The 14588-nt window shown below is 40.2% G+C and overlaps 1 pseudogene; it reads right to left on the bottom strand.

Moving 5' to 3' along the window:
- The window catches only part of LOC124016884, a 66873-nt pseudogene extending 56738 nt beyond the window's left edge, over window positions 1–10135 (bottom strand).
- Between the last annotated feature and the right edge of the window lie 4453 nt (window positions 10136–14588).

A 14588-nucleotide genomic window follows, 5' to 3' on the forward strand; every position in this document is an offset into this window, starting at 1 on the left:
TGTTTATTGGACTTGTATCCATTGTATCTAATTACTTTCTCCATACAGTGATGGAAAATAAGCTAAATAGTAGCTGTCAGTGGAAGAGATGTGCGAGGCTCCGTGTGGAGAGTGAACATGACAGCAGAGCTAGATTGATTTCAGGATTTGAATAACAAAATTCTGAGGGTGCTTTTGCATTTTTTGCATGTGATCCCACATGCATAACACAGACAGACACCGTGTCCAATTTATAATCACGTCGTAGTTTCAAAAACCAGTCAGTCCAACACTACACTGAGACGTTGAGTATCGGACTGCGGTGTGTGTCCCTGGTGCTGCACTCTTCTCCTCTGGCTGCCTCCAGCTTATTTGATTGAGAATGTCTGATCTAATAAAACTGTGAAAAATGATCTGCTTCCTCAATGCTGGAAACGAGTAGATCATGTTCAGAGATTGGTGTTGTTATCTTTGGCTATCAACCTGTCGAGCTTCATGTTGACTTGGGACACCACCACTTTGGGCTCTTAGCGCTGCAATCAGAGAGCGGGTCCCAGCCGGAGCTATTTCAAATAGTGTTTCTGACCTGACGCGGACGAGTGCCTACTCCTTTCATGGGCCACTCGGAAGGGATCTTGTCCTCAAGAGTGAGTGCAATTACTTTATTACTGTATGTCTGAAACGGTTTATACAGCATTGACTGTTGCACCGTAACAATTATATTGTCAATCAATAGAAAATACTGTTATCTGCAATCAAATCGGCAGTCACTGCTGAGTCAAGCTGATCATTTCACACACACAAGGTGTATTTTATGTCATGCAGAGAGAAAATGGTTTGGTGGAGCTTAAAAAGGGCAGAAAAACATGGCCTGATTTGAGTGCAGAACACTCCATTACATCACCATGCCATGATTTGGATATTGCTGTAGTAACTTCATAGGAGAAAGAAGTATGCAGAGAAAACCTGTGACTTCATTTGTATCTCGGCAAACCCGTCTCTCAGTTGTGTTTTACGGCCTACTGTCCATCATCCTCAGAACGACCAACGGGTTCAGCCTCATAGCATCACTCAGCACAGACACCGGACTCATAAAACATTAAAGCCTGTATGGCCTTTTTACACAGTGAGCGCAGCAGCCTGGCACTGCTCATTGGGGTTTATACATCCCTCACTTACCCTTCACTCAACTCAACCCATCTTCATGGCACTAAACGCTCTATCACCAGCTATAAAAACGTCAAACTTGCAGGTCAAGCACAATTCAATTGAAAGAAAGGATGAGGTGGCTCATTTTCATCAATAATGTAGTTATTTAAAATTGGGTAGAACAATGGTTGTTATAGGCCACTGCAGTAACATAATGTAAATGTCTCTGTAACGTCCATGGATTATGCATTTGGGGGTGAGGGGGGGGGGTACAGATCGTACTACAGACAACTCTTGTACGTCAAAGCAGACATTTCCTTTTTCTTGAGCTATTGTCCATAGAGCAAACACTCACTTACCAGGTTTCTAAAACTGTGGTGGAATAGACTAAATATATTATTGTTCGCCACCCACTTTATATCTGCAAACTTTATTAATGTGATAACATCTATTCGTTTATTTTAAAGAGAAAGAAAGACTTGTAGACAGGGGTAAAAGGGAAAATCAGTTTTGATAATCACATCTCTGTTTCAATAGCTCAGGTACAGAATTATGGTGATCATAAAAGCATCCCAGGAGAAATCATCAGGAGCAACATTGATAATAGTCTTTGCTAACAGAAATGAACGATGCAAAATGGAAAATACTGTTATTAGTTAAGGTACACTATTTGTAGAAACTAGTTTACCCATAAGACTGTCCAAATAGACAAAAGGAAACGAATGAATATAAAAATGTATATATCAATATAATTATATCAATTATATAAAATATTTGGTGTCATTTCCTAGAGTATAAATACTATGTAGAACGTGTATAGCTAGCTGTATAGCTTGCTTGCCTGTAAATTATATAACATTTTCCAACAATACATTATTGAGTCACTCATGACAAAAAATATGTCCAAATATTCAGCTTTCCCAACCAAAGCTTGAAGCCATTATTTGTTAATTTATCAAATCACAGGAAACAGCACTACTGAATGAATCACATGGCAATTCAGAGCAACACATGATTCTGTCTGTGTGAGTAACTGGACTGTTTCATTATATATTTTTTACATTCTTTTCAACTGGGGTGATTTGGAAAGTAAGGTTAGGTACCGAGGCTACAGCTTCAGAGAGTTTTCGTTTCAATCTTAGAACCAGACACTAGCTCACAAGTGGCGATGAGTGCAGATTCTGATTCTGATTCACAATCTCAAACTCACTCTACTACGTATAACAGAATATAATATATGATCAGTCAAATGCGTACTGCGTCATCTGGTTACCGACAGAGAAAATATTACTCAGAGAAAACAACAACCTTTTGTTTGAGATACTGCTCCTCCATGTCAAAAACCTACCTGTTTATTTATGTTCTCAGCAAGATGGGGAGACTTACTTTTCAGAAGTGTTACCAGGTCTTTGTAAACATTGCTTGTTCTGTCATAGGCATTTCCCTCACCCTCCTAGCTTATGCCCTGCGAAGACAAAGATGACATTTGATGTATCAAACAAATGTCACAGTATTCCCATCTGTCAGAACAACTGAGGTTAGAGTGCCAAGGTTTCAAAATGCAGCTTCACAGGTTGGAATTCAAAAACCGGTGTGCGCCGCCTCTAACCACTACACACATTACGCTCAACTCTGTAATCTTTGAGGTTTAATTTGTGTTAATATACCGTCAATGTCAAACATGTTGGAATGCGGGTTTCAGTGTCCTGAACTGAACCATTCCCAGGTGAGGAAAGGGAGACAGGCAACATACTAACGGGCAAGCAGGAAGTGACGGAGGGAGTGAAAGACACTGAGCCATGTAATATGTTCTCTTTAATTAATTGCACACATGTTACGGTCAATGGGGGTTGTTTTAAACGTTTACCACCCCAGGGCAAACTTGGAATCCAACCATACAATGAACGTTGCATCATACATACATCGCAAAACTTTTCAGTGACACTGACGTAATGTTTTCTGAAACTTTACAGGCATTCGTTATGATGAATGATATTAATATGAATACATGTATTGACTTTCCGTGCTTGTTCATAACAATTGTCAAATAAACATGTGCTGAAATATATAGATTATTACACCCATTGATGCCGAAAGCATTTATGACAAAACACATCCGGTAGAAAGAAAATCTAATGCTGAGTGTAAGAACACGCCTGACTAAAATTCAGGTAATGAAAATTGACATTCAGTGACACTAATCTATCGCTAGCTTTCTTACCCCGTTGAGAAAGACTCCAGCTGTGCTGAAGGTGATGTGCAAGGGTTGAGTGTCACACGGCTGTACCACCAGGTGACAGATTTCACCATGCACTTGCCTTCAAGGGGGAGTGCGACAGCCATTGGTGAATTCATAATCTACAGAAAAAGAAGAAGATGCCAGAGCACGTCAGTTCAGTGTACAATGTACATTAATCAAGACAGTATACAATAGTGCTCGATAGGGAATTAGGTGTAAAACGCAGCATCATATAATGCAAAATACATCATACAGGCTGTATTTCTGTATTTTGAAAACTGGGCAGCCACAAACGGATGCACAGCCGAGAGCTGCCCAGTGACACAAGCCTACCAGACGAGCTAAATTACTTCTATGCTCGCTTCTAGGCAAGTAACACTGAAACATGCATGATAGCATCAACTATTCCGGATGACTGTGTGATCACGCTCTCTGCAGCTGATGTGAGTAAGACCTTTAAACGGGTCAACATCCACAAGGCCGCAGGGCCAGACAGATTACCAGGACGTGTACTGCGAGCATGCGCTGACCAACTGGCAAGCGTCTTCACTGACATTTGCAACCTGTCCCTGACTGAGTCTGTAATACCAACACGTTTCAAGCAGACCACCATAGTCCCTGTGCCCAAGAACACTAAGGTAACCTGCCTAAATGACTACTGACCTGTAGCATTCACGTCAGTAACCATGAAATGCTTTGAAAGGCTGGTCATGGCCATTTATCCCAGAAACCCTACACCCACTCCAAATTGCATACCACACCAACAGATCCACAGATGATGCAATCTCTATTGCCCTTTCCCACCTGGACAAAAGGAACTATGTGAGAACGCTATTCATTGACTACAGCTCAGTGTTCAAACCATAGTGCCCTCAAAGCTCATCACTAAGCTAAGGACCCTGGGACTTAACACCTCCCTCTGCAACTGGATCCTTGACTTCCTGACGGGCCGCCCCCCCAGGTGGTAAGGGTAGGTAACAACACATCCGCCATGCTGATCCTCAACACGTGGGCCCGTCAGGGGTGCGTGCTCAGTCCCCTCCTGTACTCCCTGTTCACTCATGACTGCATGGCCAGGCATGACTCCAACACCATCATCAAGTTTACCGATGACACAACAGTGGTAGGCCTGATCACTGACAACGATGAGACAGTCTATAGGTCAAGTCTAGGTCCAAAAGGCTTCTTAACAGCTTCTACCCCCAAGCCATAAGGCTCCTGTTCATCTAATTAAAGGGCTCCTCTCTGTTTATTATCTATGCATAATCAGTTTAACTCTACGTACTTGTACATATTGCTTTTGTTATTTTACTGCTGCTGTTTAATTATTTATTACTTTTATTTTTTATTTTCCAATTTTTACTTTTAACAATTTTTTCTTCTTAAAGCGTTGTTGGTTAAGGGTTTGTAAGTAAGCATTTCACTGTAAGGTTGTATTGTTGTATTTGGCGCATATGACAAATACATTGATTTGAACTTGATTGCTGACATGCAAAACATTTTGGGACTAAATCAACAATGGACTAACGAAACAAATGAAACATAGACTAAAGAAACAAATACCAAAAGATCGTTTTGGGGTGGAGTTTTCCTTCAAGGTATGTAGGAGGAGAGGATCAGGGGGAAAATAAAGTTCCAATACAGGTTCAAAGAGTGCAGAATCACAGGAAGAGAATTCATCGAGGGTGCCTGAGCTGCCAGCGAGTATGATGGATCATTCCACCATAGAGAGAACACAAGTCTGCGTCCCAAATAGCACTGTATTCCGAATAGAGTGCACTACTTTTGACCAGTATTCTACAATATATGGAATAGGTTGCCATTTGGGACAAAGCCCAGGCCTGAAGACAGCAGCCCAGGTTACTTAGAGCTCGCTGTGATTTCACCCTCTGATAAATCTTCTGATAAATCATCCTCTGAAAACAGCTAGGCTGCAGAGCATCGTGACACACAAACCACCATATTTTAATGTGCGGTATCACAGGTTGGAGGCCATTTACATAGAAGGTATAAATGTTCCTCTGTAAATGTTCCTCTGTAAGGGGACACATTTTTCAAAATACTGAATTGATCACTGTGGTTCTGTGGCATGTAGGGGAGGTGTGTTTTTTGACGAAAGTTGAATTGTTTACGGCGTTGCAAATCTGCCGCGCCGACTAAGGCAAGTAAAATAATATATGAATGTCTCAGTAAACTGAAATCTGACATATATAATGACTTCCATGTTTTTTACGGGTGAACACAGACATTTCATATTTTTAGAATATCCCAGTATTACCCCCTAATATCAATCACTTTCATTCACACCCCCCAAAATATGTGCGAAATGTGAAGATAATTCAAACCTGATGTGTATTGAACAGACTTCAACACCTTTTTCTCCCCTTCACTGCAGAAGTGTTTCAACAGCTCGACATCATTCTTCACTGTGGCAGGACTAAGCCTAACCTCCCTGTACAAAAAAATACAAAAAACAAAAACAAATACAGATAATTAATCTTGGGCCCATTTGTGGTTCTTCTATCTAGTAAGAAACTGTTTCTAATCAGAGTCAACCCCATGTGTTTGGACTTGTCTGAAGTCAAGTGGGAGTCAGTGTGTATTAAGATGGATTGATTCGTTGTTGATAGATAGAGAAGCAGACAGGGTGAGGAGGAGGAAAGGAACCCACTGGGAGATCTGCTTGAGGGAGTTGCTGAGGACTTGAGTGTCCAGCTGCTGCTGCAGGATGAGCAGCTTCACTTTGATATCTTCCTCCTTGGCCTGGTCCCCATCATTCACCTTCTCTAGGAGATACAGCACCGAGCTGTCCTCCCCATCCACTGTTGCAAAACTAGGCCCCAGCATCTTCGCAACAGGGTCTTTGTTGGCTACAAATTATAGTAAAAAAAACGTTGAGCATATCTTTATTTGACCAGATTGTCCCTTTGAGGCCTTATTTAAAAGAGAATCCTGGTCTGGAGTAATATAGACATACAGTAGATGTATGTTTTCCTTTCTCGAACTAACATAGCTATTAGCTATGGGGTACAGTAAATATAACTGTGAGGAATTGCAAACATAATCTGATGCCAGTTTGTAATTGGATAAAAGTAGAAGATAACAAGGACAAACGGATGATGTCCGTGGCTTTACAGGAAGTATGTAGCCCGACTACTCAGGGACAAATGGGATACAAATCTCATTCTGTGGTTTACATGGTTTTACCTTCCAGACAAGCTCGGACCTCCTTCAGCCTCTTATCCTTTGCCAGCTGCACTATTTTGGAGAGCTGACTAAAACTGTGAACAGAAATGCTCGGAGGAGTGATTTGCAACATACTGTAGGACGCCCATCCTTGTCCGTTTCCTGCGACTTTACCATAGGGCAACTGAGAAGTAGAGAAACACACATTTTATTTTTCTATCGAGGCACACTTTTCCTATTCTACCGTGTCTGTGCTAATGTCATAAATATGCTTTTTGGAAAGAAAAGTAATGTTCTCAGTGTTCACAATTTCCACTTTTCTTTTATCAGTGAAATCTACAGTAGCTAAGAGCCAACTGTGGGATAAAAAATGTGTGTGCTGTGCTGGTAACTTCAATTGTTTACTAGGACCACTGCTTATACCTAATGTATCGATTTGTTTGTAAAACATCAGTTAATTGATTAAGTAGGGGTTGTCAAAAATATGGGTGTAGAAACCCCATTAAATTGACTTAAAGCCTCAATCTGGAGTTTGTGTTTCAGCAAAGAACAACTGTGCCGCTTAAAGGAGGATATCCCCCATTTCTACCTGTGTAACTGTTTTAGCACGTACCTATACTGTAGTTTGATATCTTAAGACAGTTGTTGGTCCATATACCACATATTTAGATACTTTACAGGAATCTCATGATATGCCATTTTATTTTACTTAACTAGGCAAGTCAGTTAAGAACAAATTCTTATTTTCAATGACGGCCTTGGAACAGTGGTAACTGCCTGTTCAGGGGCAGAACGACAGATTTGTACCTTGTCAGCTCAGGGATTTGAACTTGCAACTTTTGGTTACTAGTCCAACGCTCTAAACACTAGGCTACCCTGCCACCCCATTTGTCCATAGGATCCCATTAAAATGTGAAATATATCCATATGTCTATATCTATATATCTACATATCTATATCCTAATACACTAAAAATGACATGTAAAGACCTTGGAGAAATCACTTTTTTGAATAAATATATATATTTTTTATGCTTACAGTGCCTTCAGAACGTATTCATACCCCTTGACTTTTTCCACATTTTGTTGTGTTACAAAAGTGGTATTAAAATGGATTTAATTGTCATTTTTTGGTCAACGATCTACACAAAATACTCTACAATGTCAAAGTGGAAGAAAAATTCTGACATTTGTAAAACATTTATGAAAAACAAAAAACACTATTGATATCTTGGATACTTCAGTAATTTTGGCTTAATCTGATAGTGTGCCTTCAGTTCTTTATTAAAATATATCAAAATAACATGTGTACACAAGTAATTATGCCGAAAAACAATATTCAGAAATGTTTGTGTTGCGGTAATGAGATAATTTACAAAAAACATTTTTTTCTGTAAAATGTTTAACTCAGGCCTTTTCATTCGGTAAGCAATGTTAAAAAATATTAGAAATGGACTTTTATTTTTTTGGACCTTGAAAACTGATGAGGTAATGAGCATTTTTGCATGGGTAATTATGGAAATTGTGTTAAAATGCATAATATCTGATCAATAAAAACATAACAATAATTATGAAATAGATAAATACAGATCCTAATCTTGGCAATCCAAGAGGAATTATGGAAAATGTGTTCATTGTTGTCAAGTGCCAGTTTTGTGAGAATCACCCATCTAATCACATGCAGACAGCTAGGAAAAATAGCCAAATATCCTGACGAAGTAGTGTAGTTTTGTTGTTTTCTGTCCTAGCTACTGAAGTTGAACAGAAAACAGATTCATTCAATTGTACATATGAGTGCTGCTGCAGGGCTCTAAATACATTTTAACGCCACGAAAACATCCCCAGTGAGTAACATTAACATTACACAAACAGCCTGCCTCATGATTACCTGATGTCATACTCTGTTTAGAAATCAGAAGCCTCCAAAGAGCTAGTCCACTGCAGCGGCTCATTGAACACATGTTTAGCCTCCCGAGGGTGTCTGGAGCTGAACTGTTCCACAAACTGTAGGATCTCTTTCAGCAGAGACTCGTTGACTGGGGTGATCTCCAATTTGCCCGTCCCAGAACTTGCTGTGGTCCATTGCAAGGCTCTGGTCAGTGCTACAGTAACCCCATGGTAGCAGCTGAGGCACTGGCAACATCCTGAAACTGGCAGTCACATAAGACTGCAAATGGCTGGCTAAGTTTACAGCCTGTTGTTAACTGTGAAAAGGAACAACTGGCTACAGTAGCCAGCTGACCCCATTGCTAACTTAACATCATTCCATCAAAACCTGAAACTTCAAGACATATTTTAAGCGTTTGTACAAATGTTCTGAGTACAGTGAACATTTATAGTTAAACATTTATATTTTCCATACAGTTTTTATATCTTGCAAACTATCTAACCAACTATTCAAAGTATTTTGTTTGAGGACCACCAGCTAGCTAGCTATCAAGGTTAGAGGTTAGTCAGTTTCCTTGGAAACAGCCAATTGTAAAGCCTCCTCCGGTTGCCAGGATACCACTCAACAACTTATTGGGAGATAGGTCAAAAGGAACAAGATTCGAAAAGCACAACTCTATTCCTCTCTCCCTGCCTGCAGCCTGCTGGTTGGCTATTTACTTTAATACAGTGTGATGCCTTCATGAAGTTTTCTGTGGAATCTAAAGTAGGATGTCCACAGAAACACACATTTGAGTGCCTCTTTATAAACTTCCTCTAGGATAGATGTATGATTTGGCTTTGGCTGTGTTTTACAGACAAACATTCTGGGCAAACTGAAAAAAGTCTATTTGAAGGAGATTCTGCAAATAAAGTAAACCAGACTTGATTCATTCAATAATTGAGATCACTTCACCATTAACCTACTGTATCAAAAATGTTCATTTTCAAGACAAAAACCATGTCATCTGGCTATAATTTCCAAAGTTGATTATTGAAGTGATTTCATTATTTCAGGTTGGCATATTTTGTAGTTGAGAATTTCCAGGAGAATGAATTATAGGTATTGGTATGTTTTGAGATTGGTAAACTATACACAAATCAGGCCTAGTTGATTAACCAGATCCAATTGCATATTTTCCTTTTCAGGTAGATGCAAAAGGAAAATAACCAGATGACTTGCAAAGCTTTGATTGTGCACAAGTGTGGAACCTTCCCTTCCTTTAGCCACAAAGCCCCATCAGAAGTGAGCTCAGAGTCAGACAGTTAATGGGGCGATCCAACCTCCACAGAAAGGTAGCTAGTCTGACTCTGCCTTTGTCTCAAATGGCAGCCTATTCCCACAATAGTGCACTACTCTTGACCAGAGCCCTATGGGCCCTAGGTAAAAGTAGTGCACTATATAGGGAAAGAGTGCCATTTATGATGCAGACTCTGTATACCATGGACTCCTCTCCTTGTTTTGGCTAAGCATGTGCCCCAGACCATGATTTATAACTGTAGAGCAGACATGTTTACATTTGATTTGAATAACCCCCTCCTCCTTCATCCTCGCTATGCTGAATGAACAGCCACAATTTGTGCAAATCAGTGCTGTGTGTCTTATTGTCTGGCAGCTGCCTGCCCTGCCCACCCTGCCCAGGCTGTGGTGTCCCATGACTCATTGGGAATGACAACACACACAGAGTATCCCATGGCTCCATGGCCAATAAAACCACTTACAGTGCCTTGCAAAAGTATTCATACTCCATAGATTTCTTCACTTTATATTGCGTTACACACTGGAATTTATTTGTAACAATCTACACAAAAGAACTATATGTCAAAGTGGAAGATTTTTTTTGTTTTGTTTAGAATAATATAATTTAAATAACAAGCATAAATATTCAGCTCCCTGAGTCAATACTTGTTTTTTTTAAAACACAGTTAGACTCACCGGTACAGATGTGAGTCTTCTTGGGTAAGTCTGTAAGAGTTGTGCAATATTAGCTCTTTATTATTTTCACAATTCTTCATTCTCTGTCAATTTTCAAATCTTTCCATAGATTTTCAAGCAGATTTAAGTCAAAACTGTAACTTGGCCACTCAGGAACATTCACTGTCTTCTTGGTAAGCAACTCCAGTGTCAATTTGGCCTTGTGTTGTAGGTCATTGTTGCTCTCCAGTGTCTGGTGTAAAGCAGACTGAAGCAGTTTTTCCTTTGCTTATCCCATTTCTTTTTATCCTGAAAAAATGTCAAGCATACCAATACCATACGTGAATATAATGAGGCAGATACTCAGTGGTGTGTTGGATTTGCCCTTAACATAAAGCTTTGCATTAAGGCCAAAAAGTGTATTCCTTTGCTGTGTTTTTTTGCAGTATTACTTTAGTGCCTTACTGCATACAATTATTTGAATTGTTCTTTTCACTCTGCCATTTAAGTCATTATCGTGGAGTGACTACAATGTTGTTGATCCGGCCTCAGTTTTCTCCCATCACAGCCATTGAACTATTAAAAGCCATTCAAATCATCAATGTCCTCATGGTAACATCCCTGAGAAGTTTATTCCTGTCCTGCAGCTCAGTTCAGGGGGGTTTAATACATCATCCACAACATAGTTATTAACTTGCTTAAAGAGATACTCAATGTCTGATTTGTTAGTGTTACCCATCTACCAATCACTGCCCTTCTTTATGAGGCTTTCAAAAAGCTCCCTGGTCTTTGTAGTTGATGGACAGGTGAGGGAGGGAGAAAAGAGAAAAATCTCCTGTTTAAAGTAGGTAGCAGGCCTACAGAGCTGAGGTTAATCCAGTCATCTGGGTTTGAGATATATCCCCGGGGGGGAGCAGTAGCTCATACCTGAAAGAAAAGAAAATCAAGAAAAATCATCCTGAGTGTTGTTGTTGTTACAAGGAAGGATTTATGAGTTCCCCGTTTCAGGTATTTCATTTGGAACAAGGGGTCTGTGTAAATGAAGAAGCACGGAGAAGAATCCACGTTAGCCACAGCGAGGTGCTGGCGCAGGCCAGTGGTTTCGGGCACAGGAGTCCAGACAAGCTTGTATAGGAGTTTGGATAGAGGAAAGGGGGATAGAGAATGAGAGAAAAAGAAAAGGAGAGAAGGAGGATGAATGACTGCCTTAATATATCTGGCCCAAGGTCTCATTAGCAACTCTAATTGCTGTTTGTTAAAATGTCTAAATGGAACAGTCTGGAGCTTCCAGAACCTTTTCAAAACGGAAACAAATATGGCTCTGCAGTCTAGGGCACCTGCTGAGTCTTAGATGCACTTAATACAACCAAATAAATAAAACCAATCTCCGTGCTTCCATTGCAATGCTTGACTGGAGCTGTTGATTTAATTGCATGGAAACATGCTGTGGACTTATAGAGAGAAAAGTACTGTGCCCTGTGCAACCCTTTGCGGTGCTGTGCTTTTAAAACATTGCCGTCGTGATTGCATCCTTCCACAGTCCATTCAATACTCAAACCATTTCCATTAACACTGAAATTAAACGTACACAAAGAATGTGTGTGAGTACAGGAGTGATGAAGTGTATGGACCACTGTTCCTCCTGTTATGAAGGTAGTATAATACCATATCTCCTGCTGTATTTTCCCTCCCATCCACACTCACACAGTCCACAGAGACGTATTATTATTATTATTACAGGCTTCACTTCAAGTGCAGTTCAGGGCTGTGGTTAAGTTAACTAGGGATGTGTCCCAAATGGCACAATATTCCCTATATAGTGTACTACATAGGACTCTGGTCAAAAGTAGTGCGCTGGGGATTAGGGTGCCATTTGGGATGATGGACATAGAACAATCCAGGCAAGGACTGGGGTGACACTGGTCACAATAATGAGCACCTGCAAGATCTGTCACAGATTAATTTTCCAAAATAGTAAAATAGTAAAAACGCGTCTAACAAGAAGAGAACATTATATTACCACATACTCCTGTTTTAAAGCCATGGTAATTTTCCTATAATCTGCTGTGTTTTGTAGGGTCAGGGAGTTAGAAGGGGGTCACAGATTCAGACGGAGTGACTTATGATGGACAAGACTTGATGACCTGTCATATAACCTTTTCCGGGGAACAATTTACTGCAAACGTGCTATTTTGTAGAGTGGCCCCACAGCACAGTATCTCAGGGCACAGCGAATAGGGTTATCTTTTTTTGTTGTTGACTTTACTGCCTCACGTTGCAGCTCTATTTTATCATTAGATATAAACTTGGTATAAACAGGATTTGGGTCATTAAGTAATCACCCAGTTTATTGACTGTTTGGACAGGCAGTATCACAAGTGAGTAGCAAAAACGGAAACCACAATAGTGCTTTTGGATCTTGGTTCTGTGAGGATGGACTGATAGGTGAGGCAGACAAAACAGGGGTGCCAAAGAAAAATGCACTTCACTGACAAACCCAGGTTGAGGAGCATCTCATTGTGTCTGTGCGTGTATGTGTGGTTTGTTATGAGGGTAATATAGATGGATATGCAAACGTTGTGTCAACGTCAGTGAATTGGTTAATTGGCTCAACATCTATAACCTTTCTGTTTTCAGTGGACTTCAGATATATAAAATATAAGCAATGAAGTCCATTATATCTACACGAAACTAGTCTCACAGTAAGAATAACAAAACCTGATATTGTTGAAACTGTTTACTCCATAATAATTAATATCATCACTAGGGCTTCTTATGGATGTAAACCTGCAATTTTGGTTTTCAAAAGTTGAGTATATATTTCAAGTTGTTGGTGCCAATGGTTTCTTTGGAGCAGGCGGTTGTTTGTCAAACCTAGACGTAAAACAACCGTTATGAATACATAGATTCATGGAATGAAAGATCTTGAATCTGTATGTATTAAAACCCATTTTTGTTTATTTTGCTATTTGGTGGCACTGGCAAAACCCCACCAATACCTCTTGCTAAATAATGTACAACTTTTAAAAGTGGGTTTGGATTTGTACTAGTATTGGTTAACCTCAAAACATATCTTTTCGAAAATTTGAAGTTGAATATTTCCAGCCGTTGCTAATGATTGGATGTCCACACTGTCATCTACAGAACTATATTTATATCTACATAACTATATTTATATCTACAGAACTATATTTATATCTACAGAACTATATTTATATCTACAGAACTATAAGTCCACAAGCTGTCATAAAAAAAAAATTATCTTAATTTTACCATGTTTTTATCATACCAGGTTTTACATGAAATCAGCAGGTTTGTCAGATATTTGTAGATATATATAAATGTCCATGCAGTGTAGGGCAAAACAGACAGTATGTTTATATCAGCATGATTTGTTCATCATACAACGTACTACAAGCAACTTTCTATTTTCATATGTGGGCTATCAGGAGTAAATACTTATGCTACAAATTATAAAGGATCATGTTAGAAATATACTACTGTGAACAGATCCAATTACTGAGTCAATTTGTTTCTCATTTAGGTTTTTTGAAGCTAGGATGACACTTGTAGCTACAAAGTAATATTGGACAGATGTCACCAGCTGCTGGATTGCTGTTGTGACCATTGGCAGGATCTGTCCTCTATCAGGTCTGTCCCCTATCCTGCGTCCTGATAGGTTCATCCGAGGTCGAGTTGGCTCCAACCCCACCTATTTACCAGTTCAGTCCTTCTATTATCCCTCATCGTACTGAACTAACCAAGCACCACTCTGCCAGGCCAGCCCTTTTGCCTCTCACCATACCCCCTTACCTCCCTTAACCACCCTCTTTCTCTTGCCCCTGCTCTCCGTGCTTGGCGCAATTTGACTTGTGTTTTAAAATCTCCTCTGGAAGACATCAGGGCCTCCTTGTTCCTCCGCCTGTCTGTTGCTCGGTCTACCTCAGGATGAACAGTCAGAGAGAGGCACTGCCATGTGCTGGGCTTGGAGTGGGGTGAGAAAAGAGGCAGAGAAACGGGGAGGAGAGGAGGAGAGAGGAGAGGAAAGGTGAATGGAGAGGGGTTCTCCAAGTGGGGCAAGAAAAGAGGCAGAGAGAGCAGGAGCAGTGGAGGAGAGGAGGAAGGGGAGCGGGGGAGGCAGGCACTAGCATGCACAGAGAGAGGCAGAGAGAAGGGGAGGAGAGGAGGAGAGAGG

This window comes from Oncorhynchus gorbuscha, unplaced genomic scaffold (assembly GCF_021184085.1).
Source record: "Oncorhynchus gorbuscha isolate QuinsamMale2020 ecotype Even-year unplaced genomic scaffold, OgorEven_v1.0 Un_scaffold_103:::fragment_2:::debris, whole genome shotgun sequence".
In the NCBI taxonomy this organism is placed as follows: Eukaryota; Metazoa; Chordata; class Actinopteri; order Salmoniformes; family Salmonidae; genus Oncorhynchus; species Oncorhynchus gorbuscha.